Genomic DNA, 17,921 nt, shown 5'->3' on the forward strand with positions numbered 1-17,921 from the left:
AAATTAGCAATTTAGCTTCGTATTAACTAAATATGACACGACTGCCAGTTATCTTAAACCATAAATTTACTTCTGTTTACGGTGTCATATTCTCTTCAAGGTTATTTTGAAACGAAACACATAATAATGTCTCAACATTTAGTTGTTTATTTGGTATTTTACGTACTAATTATATTACATTCTGAATAATTGCTTTAACTATAATTGTTTTAAGCAAATGCTTCTTCAAAGTATTATACCAATTGCTTGAAAACAAAAACATTTTGAATGAAATGAACGTATATTTGGATCAAGGACAGCAAACAAAGTATCTCTGAAAATACAAACTAAACCCTGTTCGGATGTGTTTTTAAATCCTAGAAGTCTTGTTTTAAAAAAATTATTGGGAAGAAAAAACTAAACTAAATTTCAAAGTTTATGGACTGCTTCTGGTGAATGGACATTCATCAGTCATTAGGACAGAAACCGAGACATTCTATATAAAACGTTTAAATTCCGTGTAAGAATGAGTTAAAACTAACAACATCTATTTAACGTTTTCAGTCTTAGACAACTTAAAACTTATATATATCACTGATCCAAATTTTCATAAAAGCATAGCTGTTGCTGTAGTTCAAGGAAAAGACTCATACTGAGTTATCCACTGCGGGAAATTAAATCCTGGACTTTAATGCTATAAATCCGTAAAGTTACTGCTAATTCACTATGGATCTTCAAAAAGCCAACTTTTAAATTAAGGGGGAGAAGGGTGGGCTTTTAAAAATGTATTTAACATTTTGATAAACTGATGAATTTAATACCAGCCGTAATGTCCCTAAATTATATGTGTTCAAATTGTGCGACACCAACATGACTGTGGTTGGTGTGTTTTTCACAACTTATGAACCAAACTCACGTTGTTGAAAATACTGTTATTTAGCACAACCAAATGTCGCTCATATTACACTTCGTACCACGACAAAGTATAGAAATCTCGAGCCTGGGACCTAGCTATAAAGAAAAGTAGCATTAAACATTCTTTCTTTGTGAAAAGATATATACATAAACATACATACATACACAAACAGAATTCGCTCTAAACTGGCTCTCACAGCTAAAGACATATAAATTCCATTCTAAATAGCATTTTCTGTCAGCAAACCCAATTGGGCTATTGCATGTTACTACAGTTCTAATCTACAATTTCCTGGTCGTGGTATGGAAGATGTTAACCAAAATGAACTAATTTACATATTACATTGAACAAACCAGTCATTTAAGAATTAAAATGCGATAACACGATGTAACACAAATTTTGTTCCTGGATAGTATGTGTTATTTCTTAATTGCTTATGTTGTAAAAGTACACAAAATGGCCATTATTTCCTTCAAACTTTGCTTTTATGATCTGGATAATGAAATTTAGAAACTAACGTATTTTCTGTGTAAAAATGGGCAAATTTGCACATTTTCATTTACATAAGGTCTGAATAAAACAACATATAAATCAAGATTTACATGTATTTATACTAAAGTTATACAAAATGAACAAAAATGTTTATAAGTGAGTAGTTTTTCGAGATTTGCGACTGCAATGTAAATCACTTTCACGTATCATCCAACAAATATAGTCTCTCATCATGTTTTCGTTATACGATCCTAGGTAGCGGCGTTCAAAGTCCAGTATATCTTAATGGAAGCGCTTGCCTTCTTCCTCTGAGTATGTTCCCACGTTCTCCTTGAATTTATCAAGATGAGCCTCAAGGATATGGACTTTCAGGGAAATCCTGCAGCCCGTTTTACCGTAGTTCTTCACCAGAGCCTCAACCAATTCCACATAATTTTCGGCCTTGTGATTGCCCAAAAAGCCCCGAACTACTGCAACAAAGTTGCCCCAAGCTTTTTTTTTTCCTTCCTACTGATCTTCTTGGGGAATTCTGTGCACTCCAGGATCTTCTTTATTTGTAGTCCAACGAAAACACCAGGATTGACCTCTGCCTCAGACAGCTTAGGGAAGAAATCTCGAAGATACTTGAAGGTTGCAGACTCCTTATCAAGAGCTGTGACAAGCTGTATCATAAGACCAAATTTTATATGCAATGATAGGAACAACACCTTCTGGAAGTCCACTAGTGGCTCACACTTGACATTGTGCCTCCCCACAGAGAACTCGGTCCGTTGTGGCCAGTGCTTCCTGTTGTAGTGTGCTGCGGTGTCCCTGCTGTCCCAAAGGCAAAGATAACAGGGAAACTTGGTAAAGCCTCCTTGGAGACTTATCAGGAATGCCACCATTTTAAGTCTCCGATAACCTCAGACAGCTTAGGGAAGAAATCTCGAAGATACTTGAAGGTTGCAGACTCCTTATCAAGAGCTGTGACAAGCTGTATCATAAGACCAAATTTTATATGCAATGATAGGAACAACACCTTCTGGAAGTCCACTAGTGGCTCACACTTGACATTGTGCCTCCCCACAGAGAACTCGGTCCGTTGTGGCCAGTGCTTCCTGTTGTAGTGTGCTGCGGTGTCCCTGCTGTCCCAAAGGCAAAGATAACAGGGAAACTTGGTAAAGCCTCCTTGGAGACTTATCAGGAATGCCACCATTTTAAGTCTCCGATAACCTCCCAGTCATACTCATCATGCTTCAAGGCTTCTATCAAGGTCTTGACGCTGTTGTATTCCTCTTTGAGGTGCACCGAATGAGCCAAGGGAAGAGATGGATATTTATTCCCGTTATGGAACAGCACAGCTTTGAGACTTCTACAACATTCTAGAAAGTTCTTGTAAGTTCGAGAAAATTCTCTAGCAGTTACTCAGCACGAAATCTACCTGAAATGTTTTGAAAAATAGGTAAATTTTAAAATTTCTTTACTCATGTTACAAAAGCAAAGTTTGAAGAGAAAAATAGGTCTTTTCCGTGATGACGAGAAAACCCATTTGTAGAGAAGTTTGTGGAGGAAACTTATTGTTGTTGATGAAGTATTGTTTTATTTTGTGTAATTCGTCGTTAATTTTATCTGGTGAGCATAGTTTTATGGCTGTGTTTATTTGGTTTCTTAGTATGTTGAGTTTTTGTTTTGTTTCATGTGCTGAGTCCCAAGGAATGTATAGTCCAGTATAGGTGATTTTTTGGTGGATTTCTGTTTTAAATTGTGTATCGGTTCTTGTAATTTTGAGGTTAAGAAATGATATTTGATTGCTTTCTTCCTGTTCGCATGTGAAGTTAATGTTGGGATGTATACAGTTAATGTGATTGAAAAAAATAAAGTGTGTGCTCTGTTGATATGAATCCCGCAATTGTGTCGTCTACACATCTGACCAGTATAGCGGTGGATGTAATGCTGTGTTAATTGCTTGTGTTTCAACTTGTGTCATAAAAATATTGGCTAGAACTAGTGATACTGGGTGGCCCATACTTAGGCCATTTGTTTGTATATAGTTGTGGTTGTTGAACATGAAGTTTGTCTTCATCGTGAATTCTATGAGGGTTGCTAATTGGTTGCTGGGAGTGTCTATTGATGGGTTAGGGTCTCAGGATATAGAGTTCTAAGGCTATTTTGCAGGATTTAACGGTTGAAACTTCTGTAAAGAGGGATATAACATCAAAACTGGCCATTAAGATTTTATGATTAAGTTGATTAAGGTTAGACTTGAAATTAAAAGAGTCTTTGATAAATGAGCTGGCTGATGTTACATATTTGGAGCACGCCCATGCTATGTATTTACCAAGATTGTAATTAAACGATCCATATGTGGACATTATTGGTCGTAATAAATAATCTGGTTTATGAGGTTTGAGGATGCGGTATATTTGTGGTGGGTGTGAGTCGGTCTTGCGTTGGTAGGAATAAAGTGTTTGTGAAATTGTGTTGGCTTTTTTCATTTTTAGTACTATTTTGTTTAGTTGCGTTTCGTGTGCCTTTGTGTGTATTGGTTTAAATTTGTTTGTGTCTGATAGAATGTTCTTCATTTTTTGGATATATTCATTTATGTTCATTATGACTACAGCGTTTCCTTTATCTGCTTTTAGAATTTTTATGTTTTTGTCTTATTTTAGGTTTTTAATGGAATTAATGTCTCTTTTTGTAAGATTGGTTTTTAGTTTTCTGTTTTGTGAAATTATGTTGATGGTTTTGGGAGAAAATTTAATTTCAAGTCTAACCTTAATCAACTTAGTCATAAAGCTTTAATGGCTAGTTTCGATGTTATATCCCTCTTTACAGAAGTCCCAACGGTTGAATCCTGCAAGATAGCCTTAGAACTCTATATCCGAGACCCTAACCCATCAATAGACATTCCCAGCAACCAATTAGCAACCCTCATAGAATTTACCACGATTAAGACAAACTTCATGTTCATCAACCACAATAATATACAAACAAATGGCCTAGGCATGGGCAACCCAGTATCACCAGTTCTAGCCACATTTATACCTATATTAATAAATATAATCCAACATCTAAGACGCCCACTACATTGCGACATTCAATTACACAACCTCCTTGAAACATGTGGTCAGCTATCGGTCAGTTACCTCTTTCTTTATTTGTAAACCTGACGATGACCAAAGAAGGTTGAAACGTTGTTCGCTCCTCTACATAGAATTTTCTCAATCCACACCAGCCGTTTTTACATATATATGTATAGGTGTTTTTCCATTTACTTTAGGCAAAAGCAATCGGCATATAACACTTTCTGACCAGGAACAAGAAAAAGTAATAATTTTATTACATAGTGTAATTTATCGGCTACCTGCTATTGCAATAAACATAATCAATTACAAAGAGAAGGAACGCGAATGAGCCAAATCTTCAATTCGATTTTTATTTGGAATCTATTAACAAAATTGGTGACAAATTACTTTACTTTTACACACAGTTTGTGTTCTATTTTTTAAGTTATTTGCATTACGCCCACCGAGGTTATTGAGCCCAGTGTTTAAGCGTTATATTTAAAATACTAACAATTTTGTACTAACTCGTCCACCCAAGCTGAATTTGATTTTCTCTTACTTGTTTTCACAACTGAAATGATACATGAAAACTCATTTTATCGTGTATTTTGCTTTGTTCTGGTTGTCGCTGTCAAGATGGGTGAACGAATAAAAACATACCACAACTTGTACAGTTTTTCACGAAATAATGTATTAGATAGCAAAATCTATATCGTATATTATTAATCACATTTTATCCATTGGAATAACTCCTAGTGATCAAACGTCACGGAAAGTTGCATTTTGATTGAAAGAAAAAGAAAACAGATCAAAAGAGGTTGATATGTGACAACAATGCGGTTGGTGAAAAGCTTGTTGCTGCGTTTAATGCCTGTAACAGCAGCTAAAATTCCCACTAACATTACTTCGTTACTAGGGCAACCAGTACGAACTCTCAGCTTGAGCTCAAAGTTGTCACGGATTCCATTAGACCGTTGGATGACGTTCAACAACTTATTTCATTAGGTTCATTAGTAAAAATAAAAAAGCCAATATTGTTTTAGCACAATGAAAAGCTTGAGAAATTTAACACACTCTTAAGTTTACTGTCTTTCTTAAGCTTATGAACTATAGTGTTCTTGTCTTCCTGAAGAAAAAAAAAAGTCTAAAAAAATTCTTTTACTTAACCAAACATAATTCTGTGTCTCTATTTTTAATTTGTTTGGGAATTTCGCACAAAGATACTCGAGGGATATCTGTGCTAGCCGTCCCTAATTTAGCAGTGTAAGACTAGAGGGAAGGCAGCTAGTCATCACCACCCACCGCCAACTCTTGGGCTACTCTTTTACCAACGAATAGTGGAATTGACCGTCACATTATACACCTCCACGGCTGGGAGGGCGAGCATGTTTTAGCGCGACGCGGGCGCGAACCCGCGACCGTCGGATTACGAGTCGCACGCCTTACGCGCTAGGCCATACCCTATTTTTAAAAATTAGGAATTTGAAAACTTAATTTTGTAAGAACGAAAAGAGTAAAGCAATATCGCATAATTATATAAAGAGTAAAAATCAAAACGCTAATTAAAATATTACTAACATTCAAAGTTTTTTGTTATAGTAAATTAATTACTTTGTAGTTTATTTGATGCAAACGTAAAGTTTTGATTTGTGACTTATAAGGAACAGACAAATTATAAATGCACTTAATAGAAATAATTTCATATCTATTACCCTCAGCTACACGTCTTTCCCTTGAAGCGCTTACTTCAGTGACAAAGAATCCATTAGTCCTAATTTTTAGCACTCTAACTATCATATCACAAATGACACTGTAATACAACATTTTACAGAAACAATGTTTTGATTAGACACTATATTGGCATCAGTAATTCGCTACCCAATGATGTGATAATACTTATTGTTTACAAACATGAAAACGTAACTCACAGATGCAAAGAATGATGACAAATATGACGTAGATAAATAACTCTCTTATAGTTGTCCTGATATACCATTCTCTATCGGTTTTGCCTTTGCTCATCTGTCGTGTACTCCAGCAACCTACAAGGAAACATTGATTCAGAAAATCATGAAGAAACATAGATTTATGTTTACGATACGACACTAATACTCTTTTATAAAACTATTTCTAATACTCAAAAAAGTAGTGTAATAGAAAAAATAATTGCTTTTTTCTTCTTAGCATGTTTTAGAGAGAAAAACAAACTATTTTGTTGTAATTTACCATTATTGAGGTTACTATTTCATAACATAGAAAGAAAGAAAAATGAATTTGATTTCCAAATGTTACATTTAATTTTTGCTAATAATTTATGACCATAAACTTTGTATTTTAGATGTAAAAAATGTTATGTTAACAGGACTTTAATTAATCAAAATTAAGCTATTATTTTATAATTTCTAAACTTTCTTCTTACCCTGAACTTCATTGTTTCTTATTGTTTTTACTGACATTTTTTCTTACTGGTAGGTAGGTAGGTGTTCAATGTTTATTAGCACAAGGCTATCTGTGCCAGACAAGAGTTTTTCTTACTGGTAGGTAGGTAGGTGTTCAATGTTTATTAGCACAAGGCTATCTGTGCCAGACAAGAGTTTTTCTTACTGGTAGGTAGGTAGGTGTTCAATGTTTATTAGCACAAAGCTATCTGTGCCAGACAAGAGTTTTTCTTACTGGTAGGTAGGTAGGTGTTCAATGTTTATTAGCACAAGGCTATCTGTGCCAGACAAGAGTTTTTCTTACTGGTAGGTAGGTAGGTGTTCAATGTTTATTAGCACAAGGCTATCTGTGCCAGACAAGAGTTTTTCTTACTGGTAGGTAGGTAGGTGTTCAATGTTTATTAGCACAAGGCTATCTGTGCCAGACAAGAGTTTTTCTTACTGGTAGGTAGGTAGGTGTTCAATGTTTATTAGCACAAAGCTATCTGTGCCAGACAAGAGTTTTTCTTAATACTTTACTCATTCCGAACACAGTAAACTAAAAAATATATACAATGGAAAAATATTCGTTTCCTTTACTTTCTTTTAGCACAAATCTACACATGAAACTGTTTCTGCTCTGTACACCACGAGGAATCAAACCCTGAATTTTAGAGTTAATCTCTAAACTTTTTGCTGACTCACTGGATGACTTCCGTGACTTTTGTTTGCTATATATACTACATGCTAGACTAGAACTTTAAAAATTAAATTAGGACGAATTGTTAATTTATTATTCCTCTACCTTAATTTATTTGAACATTCGATAAAATTCAGATTACTGTTAACGTTTGATCAGTTTTGGATAATTTTAGGTATTGATATATTTTTACTAAATATTCATTTTTTAAAATATTTCTTGCAATGAACTATACCTCACGATTTGGTCACTATATCTTTACTGTAAATCTGCATTTGTAAAAGAAACAAATTTTAATACCTGTAATTATTTTCTAAATTTAAGCATATGATCCCAGACTTAGGGCAAAACATACGTTGCGATGTTATCGTAATGCTGATCCAAAAAACTTAAATACATCAAATAGAAGAAAACGTTTGCTTGTTTTGAATTTTGCACAAAGCTACACGGCGGCTATCTGCGCTATCCGTTCCTCATTTAGTAGTGAAAGACTAATGGAAGGCAGCTAATAATCACCACCCACCAATCAACTCTTGAGCTACTCTTTTATCAACGTCCCCCGCTGGTATAGCGGTAAGTCTACGGACTTACAATGCTAAAATCAGGAGTTCGATTCCCCTTGGTAGACTCAACAGATAGCCCGATGTGGCTTTGCTATGAGAAAACACACAATTTTATCAACGAAGATTGAGATTGACAATAACATTATAACACTCCCACGGTTGAAAGAGTGAGTGTGTTGGTTCGGACGGAGATTCGAACCCGTGACCATCATATTCCGAGTCGAACATCCTAACCGCCTAGCAGTGTGCAAGAGACGAAGTAAGTATAGTTATTTTTATTATACATCAAACATGCAATTGTATTGAATCAGGAATGACTTCACAGAAGTGGGTTCTCGATGAACAGGTTCTTGTTCATATTGTTAGTTGATGGTTTCTTTTCTGAAATACGTAACAATTTCTACGAGTATTGTTTCTATTTAATTTTGCACGTATCGGTAATTCTTACGTAGTTGTGCATTCCGTGCAAAATCAGCACATTCATAACATATGCAGTTGTGAGCATAATTGTCTGATTCTAGTGCGAATATTCAGGCATATATCTAATTAAACGACAGACTAAATGACTAGGATTGTGTGTGTGTTTGTGTTTTTCTTATAGCAAAATTACATCGGGCTATTTGCTGAATCCACCGAGGAGAATCGAACCCCCGATTTTAGCGTTGAAAATCCGTAGACTTACCGCTGTATCAAACAGGGGACAATGACTAGGATAAACTGCACGTTTTTTGGTGTTCTAGAGATGAATCAATTTATTTTTTTTGTGTTCTACAGATGTATTAATTTATTTTTTATGTTGTTCTACAAATGTATTAATTTACGCTATAGTATAACACAATATTTTTTATCTTAATAACTGGAATACGTCCCACATATTAAGATTCAACTAATGTAGTTCATAGGTTCTACTGAGAAAAATCCTGAGAATGCCTTGTTTGTTTTATTGTTTGTTGTTGAGCGCAAAGCCATACAATAGACTATCTTTGCTGTGCACATCACGCGTATCGAAACCCGGTTTTTTTAACGTTGGAAGCCTTCATACTTTTCGCTGAGCTACTGGAGAGCTTTTAGACTGATACAGGAAGTCCATAAGTCGTTTATGACCAGCTTTAAATAATCAAATAATGTTTGTTTGCACATGAATGAAAAATAAAAATGGCTTTACAGTTGACGACAACCATAGCAAAGGCTTAAACTTCTGTTATATTAATACACTAAAGTTATAAGATAAGCACATGGACTTATATCACTAAATCGCAAAACAAAATTACTTTTAAATATTGTAATTTATATTCTTTTCTACTCATATATCTTATGGTACTTAATTAATGAAAATACTTCATCGGTTAAACCACAATTAATTATTATTGTGAAAACAGATATTTTGATACGTGTTTCATTTACATTTGGTCGGGTCCCGTTAGACAAAATAATGTTTATTGTTAAGCACAAAGCTGCATAATGGATTATATGAGCTCTACCCACTACAAGTAACGAAATCCGGTTTCTAGCGTTGAAATCTCATAGACATTCCGCTGTACCACTAGATGGTTGGCAGAATGAAATTGACAAGACCTTCTGACTGATGATAGCCGAACAAATGTCATTGAAACATGTACCATAAGAAACAATCATAGCGTATGTTTTTGTAACTATTCACTAAATCTGATGAGTTGGTAGCAATTGAACAGTAATATAAAAGTATATAATAATGTTGAGTGACATATTTATTTACCTCGAAAATATTTTTGTAATTGTATTTGTGTATGACATTATCTAATCTTGACTATTAAAGCATTTTTGGCATATTTCTTATTTACATAAAAACTTATTTGTTCAAGAATATTGTGAAATAAGAGTGTACCTTTTTCAACAATTTCTAATAGACTTTTATTCTCCATTGATACTAAAATAACAGTTGCTATAGTAACATAGCAGGTAATTATATGTAGGGACGATGAGTTCAGATTTGTCTATAGGAGTGCTAACCAGGCACACCTTCTTGAGTCGATAAATAAAACTAATCCACTCAAAATACAGCCACGCAACATTCTGCTCCCATGGCAACTAGTTTTGTTTCCAGACCAAACAAATCTCAACTCCATATGCTTTAAAGAAATCTATATTATGATAAGCAACTGAATGACCAAAGACCTAGATTTTTAAGTGCATGCTCAGAAAAATCAATAATTTTATTTATTTTACAGTTCAGTTGTTGTATTCAAGACTATAAAACATAAATTACTAACTATAAAAATAGGCTTTAGGAATTAAACGTATCCATATTATTATTATAAATGAAGAATTAATTGGACAATTTTAAAAGCTTTTAATATTTTCTATACATTAAAGATTTGCTTAGAATTAAACACCGATAGCCCATTGTGTAGCTTTGTTTGCTACGGGTATTGAAACCGGCTTTTTAGTGGTATGAGTTAGCAAACATGCCGCTGTGCCACTGGGAGGGGGGCATGCATTGAAGAAGTCAACAAATATAGTTTCAGCATTTACACCTAATAGAACAGCACGCACACTATGCATTTTAGTCAGATTGTTTTGATAATTAATCAATAATATATAAGTCGACAGAACATCAGTCCCCACCCTCCTCGGGCTGGAATTAAATGACACGAAGCGATGATGAAGACAGAATGTTTGAAAAACGTGAGATTTTAATTATATAAATTAATTATATAGTTAAATTCCTTTTCCCAGCTACTTGCCCATTTAAAATTCTGGCATTGTACCTCTAGCGATTGCATTGAATTATGTTTGTTCCTGCAACTTATAGGTTATTATAAAGGAAAATCAACTACATTAAACACATTTGCATTTTTTACGTTTTTTAAAAATTGATAAAATGTTGAAGATAATATTTGAATGTGTTTTTTATATATCTTGTATGTTGTTGACGACTGGAGCTCACAAAGTAATTGAACAGATGACAACCAATTTTTTTTCTAGGACAATACTTTGTACCCCGATGGGATAGCTGTAATTTTAAACACTTACAACGCTAAAATCAGGGGCTCGATTCCCTGTAGAGGACACAACAAGCAGTCCCTTGTGACATTATTCTAAAATAGACGAACCAACAGACAATGTTTTACTTTCAAAAGTAAATGCAGATTTTAATTCTAAAAATTATTCTCAATGACTAACGTGTAAAACATTGATACGTCTATAAATGTATTATGTGTAGGAATGACAAGTCTTTATGGCCCGGCATGGCCAGGTAATTAAGGCACTCGACTCGTAACATGAGGATGGTGAGTTCGAATCCCCGTTACACCAAACATATTCGCTCTCCCAGTCGTGGGGGCGTTAAAGGTGACGATCAATCCCACTATTAGTTGGTAAAGGAATAGCCCAAGAGTTGGCTGTGGGTGTTGATGACTAGCTGCCTTCCCTCTAGTCTTACATTGATAAATTAGGTACGGCTAGCGCAGATAGCCCTCGAGTAGCTTTGCACGAAATTAAAAAACAAACGGAAATAATCAATTACTGGATCATAAGTATCTTACAATATAATCTACCGTTGCGGTGTGTTTTTGTTTACATTTTTCGCGTGAGAAACTTGTATCGAATTTTTTCTTTTTTTAATACAGCACATCATTAAGAAAAGGAAATGAAATGCATATAGCATGTTATAAGTTAATTTAGTATTTCTGAAAATCCCAAAAGACGTTGTATAGAAGTAACTCAATAGGTACGAAAATTTAAAAGTTAATAATTAAACGACATATGTCTGCGGACTTGCAACGTTAGAAACAGGGTTTCGATACTTGTGGTTCGCAGATCACAGATAGATAACTGTATAGGTTTGTGCTTAACAGTCGCAATAATTTATAACAGGCTTGACTGCAATATTTGTCGAAAGAAAAAAGTGCCAACAGAATTGTTTGGTTTGAATTTCGCGCAAAGTTACACGAGGGCTATCTGCGCTAGTCGTCCCTAATTTAGCAGTGTAAGACTAGAGAGAAGGCAGCTAGTCATCACCTCCAACTCTTAGGCTACTCTTTTACCAACGAATAGTAAGATATACCGTCACATTATAACATCCCCATGGCTGAATGGGCGAAGAGCGTTTTTGGTGCAATGGGGATTCGAACACGCGACCCTCATATTACGAGTCGAGCGCCTTAACCACCTGGCCACGCCAGGCCTGACAAAAGAAAGGTAGACTTGGAAATATTTGAAAATTACTCATGTCTATTAAAAGAAAATAGCACACAACAAAGAAAGTAAAACTATATTATTCAGATATCTAAAATATTAATATTTATAGCAAAACGAAAATATATCGTAATGGATTTTACTCTTAGTACAAAATTTCTCTGATATAATATTAAAGAAAAACAAGGCATGTCAAAAGAATTAACATTTTATATGAAAATGTCTTAGTTCTTATTGAATTTACTACTTTATATTTAACTATGTTTTACGTCGTAAATAACGTTTCAAAGCCTAGTACTATACGTTTTTGCTCTTCTTCAAAGCCTGTTTTTTAATAATAAATAATGAGATAGATTACTCTTGATTTTGTTCTTAAAAGCTTTCTTACATTGTTACATCAACTCTAAGTGCATAAAGGTTCAATATTCTCGGAAAACCGGGTGTAATGAATTTATAAACGCAAAGATAGATACACATGAAACAATCCCAGACTTACTATAATAAATATTGTTATTAAAGTAAAATATCTCTGCCATTTTCGCTATAACGAATCGGAAAATATTCCAAAAATTTACATTTTTTACGACTTCAATGCTCCCAGTGATAACAATTGAAGTTTTAGTCCAAGTTTTTACTTTATTTGGCACTCTGAGTGTTATGAAAGCAGATCAAAGATATCTGATTTATTAAAACCGTTTTCTGTAAACCTAATGTTTAGTTTGTTGATCCTTCCCGTTGGTTTTTTATCGGTTTTCTAATAACACAAATGACTTGAGCTTTATAGGTTTAATGTTTTCGTTGTTACTAAAGGATGATATGTCACAAAATAAGGAAATTGTCACTGCTCACTTTATTTAACGTACTCTTCATACCATATACTTCATAACAGAAAACTGAATTTATTTCAAATTTTCAAAATTACAGAAAATTATATTTTAAAGGATACAAGATATAACTCAAGTGGTCATTACTGTCTATCTTATTTATTTTTAAGTGTTCGCCCAAAGCCCTATTTAAGGAGTTTCTGCTCCAGCCGTCCATAATTCTGAGTTTATAGAATAGAAAGACAACAGTTAGGAAACAGCACTCACCACCAACGTTTAGTGAATAGTGTCATTTGACCATCATTTTTAAAAAGCACCCATGAAGCTAGAGTGCGAATAACAATCTTTTATTTAGAAAACGGAACATTTCATCATATTTACTACCTGACAACCCTTGTCCTCTTTGAACGTTCCAGCACCAAGAAAAACGTTTACAAGTTTATTATTAACATTAAATCTAATATGTAGAGCATTTGAAAAATAAACGTCATTTATTATAAACGTATTTGTTTCAGAGGCTGGTACAAATTACAATTAGAAAACGCAGTTAATTTTATTTTTAAGGAATTATTTGTTTCTCTCTTTTAACAATTTTTAAGTCCTTCTACTTTCATTTCGATGGTAACCCCATCTTGTGGCATCAAAACAAATTGTTAATTAATTCTACAGTGAACCGTTACTTTGTTTGTTTTGAATTTAGCACAAAGCTACACAACGGGTATCGAAACACAGTTGCTAGAAGTGTGAGTCCGCAGACATTCCACTGGGGGAGAGAACAAACCACTAATTATCTGTGTATTCGACACAGATTATTTCACAGCATTTGATGGTGTTCTTAATTCATTGACCTTTTCCCTTTTATTGGTTTCTAATAGACCGTCTAACACTATCTAAGATATTTCAATGAATGTACCTTCTATTTCTACGAACAAGGTCATTACTGGTTTTATGCTTCGATTTGCAGGAAGTGTTTAAAACAGTTCTCAATTTTGTGTGAAATACAAAAAAAAATAAATGCATAAAATAAACACATTTCACGTCAGTGCACTTTACATTTAACCTTCGTGACTTCTGAGTTGAAAAGTACCCAAAATATGTTAATAAACGGTAATTATCCGAATTACAATAACAGTTTTATGTACACTTGTACTTACATTAATATCCTATGCTTATCTTTTTTTTTTTTTTTTTCATCGTCTGAGGTATTCGGAAATTGCATTACAAAATTGTGTACTTGTATTTCAGAGACGGGAGCCTTAAACCGTGTTTCATTACAACGTTTACAAGATTTCCTGATCTTAGAGCAACGGAAGTACATTGCACTATAGCAACACGGAGCTAATTCATTCAGAAATAAATCTTGGTAAATTGGTTATTGTATTTTCCGGACCCTTTATTTCGGAATCGATTGTTAACCTTGTAAGTCTACTAAAACGTTTTAAAAAATTTTATTTGTCTCTCATGCATTCATGACGAGAATAAAAAAAATATCGCGTGACGCTGTTACGAAACTCAATACAAGAGAGTTTGGTTTGGTTTGAATTTCGCGGAAAGCTACACGAGAGCTATCTGCGCTAGCCATCCCTAATTTAGCAATGTAAAACTAGAAGGAGGACAGCTATTCATCTCCATCCACTGCCAACTCTTGACTACTCTTTTAATAACGAATAGTGGGATTGATCGTGCCATTATAATGCTCCCATGGCTAAAAGGGCAAGCATATTTGGTATGACGGAGATTCAAACGCTGGGTGGTGATGACTAGCTGCCTTCCCTCTAGTCTTACACTGCAAAATTAGAGACGGCTAGTGCAGATAGCCCTCGTGTAGTTTTACGCGAAATTCAAAACAAAGCAAACCTTTGAGTTGGATAATTCACACAACAAAATTTGTTTCTTTCAAATACAATAATTCATACAGAGAAGTTATGTTTCCTTTCAGCTGGGTGAATTGCTAAACAAAATGTTTCTTTTATAACTGAGTAGTTTATACAAAAAGCAATGTTTTCTTTGAGATGAAAATTTACACGACAAAGTGTTGTTTTCTTCAACTAAATAATTCATATAGCAATGTAGTCTTTCCTTGTAACTCGATAAGGTACCCAACAAAGTGTGGTACTTTTCAGCTGAGTAATTTACACACTAAAATAAAATTCCTATATACAGTGAAATTAGGACCTAGTAAAAGTAAATGTAATAAAAGAAAGGGTGAAGTGTCTTCAATTTTAACTTAGATATCATCAGGTAACAGGCATATAGTTGCAAGAAACGTCACTATGACAACGTATAGACATCAGAATAAATAATGCACTTACTACAAACATGAGGTATGTAAGGAATGGAAGAATCAATCGATTTACTTTGATTTAAATTAGAATTGTTTTGTTAACGATTATACAGAAACTAGTTAATTACGTTGTCGATCAAATGTCAAGGGATTCTATTACACAGGTCAAAATACGATGTAACGTAATTTTTTTCTTTAATTAGTCATTATTATTTACAGATAAATATCGTTTTGTAAAGGAAACTTTAATAAAGACAATTTTTGTAGTTGGAGTATTCAATGATTCTCAACGAAAAATTAAATTTATGTGGATAGATTTCCACTGAATATTTTGCTGAAAACTATCGTTATTTCGAGGAACCAAAAGCTAAACAATGAATGTGTTATTCTTTTTTCTTTGTAAATCGAACTGTTGGATGAATCATTTTGATGTTGTAAAATAAATACCCGTTTGAACCATTTTCCTCAACACCAGAAAAGACAACATTGTCGATGCGTCTTATCCAAAAACGTGAAGAAAAAAGACAAAAGGCAATTATTTCAATTTTTTAACGCAGATAATATAGTAAAATGAGCAGAAACTGAATTATCTAACCGTACGCTTTGGGTTCGTCTAGAATTATATCCATTAAATTAAAAATTAGTATTAGTATTGGCAAAATGAGATAGTTTCAAAACAGTATAACTTGAAAAGGTAGCGTGTGGTTCATTATTATATATCCTGAACCGATCTGTACAAGCTTCATAAAAAAACGTTAGAAAATTGGTGACAACATAATTAACTGTAGTGGACAGTTGGGTTAAAGTTGTTTTTTTTCGATTTTTGAATGAAGTCTTTTCAGTGTTTTCTATTTGATGTTCTGATTAGACGTAGAAAAACGAACCAAGAAAGAGACTTAATCCAGTTACATGAGTTTCCAGCTGTATCCAGTTAACACGTATTTGCAGCCATTAATATCCATCTTTACCTCTGTTTAACAGAAGAAATGGCGTCCTCTCTTCTAGTATGTTTCTTAACTACGTCATATTTTAACTATCTTTGACGATTTTAATTTAAAAAATACGACGCTTCTAAATATTTCAAAATATCAAAATAAATGATTTCTTTGAATCATGTAATTCATACAAAAATGAATCTCGTACTCTTACGCCAAATAATTCGTATAACAAAGTGTTGTTTTTGAAGTAGGTTGCTCACACTGTTCCTTTTCATCGAATAAAATCTGTACATTCTATACTACTTACAAAAAGTTTATTTCCTATAAGTAATATTAAATATTATAAATCATTGACGCGTTATACATAAACATACAATACTTTTGTTTTTAACCACTCACTTGCTTAGAATACACACGTATCCATATCATTTTGAAATAAATACGATTATACGTCAAATATATATACTGTTATTTTTTTATTTCAATTCGATCACAGTGTTCGCTTCAAATTTTATCTGGCCAGGTGGTTAGAGCGCTTGACTCACAAGCTGAGGGTCGCAGGTTCGAATCCCTGTCACATTAAACATTCTCGCCCTTTCAGCCATGAGGAGACGTTATCATTATTCGTTAGTTAAGGAGTAGCCCAAGTGTTGGCAATGGGTGGTGATGACTAGCTGCCTTTTCTCTAATCTTTCACTAGTAAGTTAGGGACGGCTAGTGCAGATAGCCCTCGTATAGCTTTGGGCGAAATTCAAACCAAACCAAACCAATCAAACTATTTGGAAATATACATAATGTTTGAGAATGCACAACATTTATATATTATTTTCTAAATTTGTATACGTTTCTGTCTGTCTGTTTGAGATATCACTGTACTTAGCCCACCACGGTATCAAAACTATTTTTCATCGCGATAAGCCCTCAGACCTACCGCTGAGCCAACTAGAAGGCTTTTGAAACATAATTCTCCACGTGATGTTAGGCTAATATTTGACAAAAAAGAAAATCATGTGTAAATTTGACGAGGACCTCACCTCCAATACTGTTTACCAAATCATGCCAACATCCTCTTCTTTCCTTTTCGGGGATAACATCAGCTTCGTTTAACTCATCGTAGGAGGGATCACCTGTTCCCAGGACATCCAAATCTTCATTCTCCACATCCCATGCACTTCTGCTACTAATTGGTCGTTTATTAGTAAAGTTTTCCGGCATTTTACTAGCTGGGTTACTTGTTATGTAAATATAGTGTTCGAAAATGTTTGCAAAACACAAGAATATCTGATATCTTTACGATAGTTGGAAAAAACAACAACCCAAGATTGAAATAAATTGTAGTTTTTTACCATAAAGTAAGGTTTAGCAACATAGATATCTACTTAGTCATCTATAAGCAAACTACGTTTCTAGCAGCGTTCCAAACAACAGAGCCAAACTGCTATGGATACCACCACACATTATCACACACACACAGAATGACATGAAAAATCATTCAATTGGCTCGTGATAAACCACGTGTGGCACGTATAACTCTCAGCTATTACTGTTGCTATCTATTGACGTCAACGAAAAGGAAACGATACAAAAT

The 17,921-nt window shown here is 34.0% G+C and overlaps 1 pseudogene across 1 annotated transcript in view; it reads right to left on the reverse strand.

Moving 5' to 3' along the window:
• The window catches only part of LOC143234062 (polycystin-2-like), a 43,045-nt pseudogene extending 25,497 nt beyond the window's left edge, over nucleotides 1–17,548 (reverse strand). Inside the window, exons 1-2 of the transcript XR_013018503.1 lie at nucleotides 17,368–17,548; nucleotides 6,360–6,473 (exon numbers count right to left, since the gene is read on the reverse strand). The product of XR_013018503.1 is annotated as a polycystin-2-like (transcript). The remainder of the gene's footprint in view (nucleotides 1–6,359; nucleotides 6,474–17,367) is intronic.
• Nucleotides 17,549–17,921: the final 373 nt, after the last annotated feature.

The sequence above is a fragment of the Tachypleus tridentatus genome, chromosome 12 (assembly GCF_004210375.1).
Source record: "Tachypleus tridentatus isolate NWPU-2018 chromosome 12, ASM421037v1, whole genome shotgun sequence".
NCBI classification, from domain to species: Eukaryota; Metazoa; Arthropoda; class Merostomata; order Xiphosura; family Limulidae; genus Tachypleus; species Tachypleus tridentatus.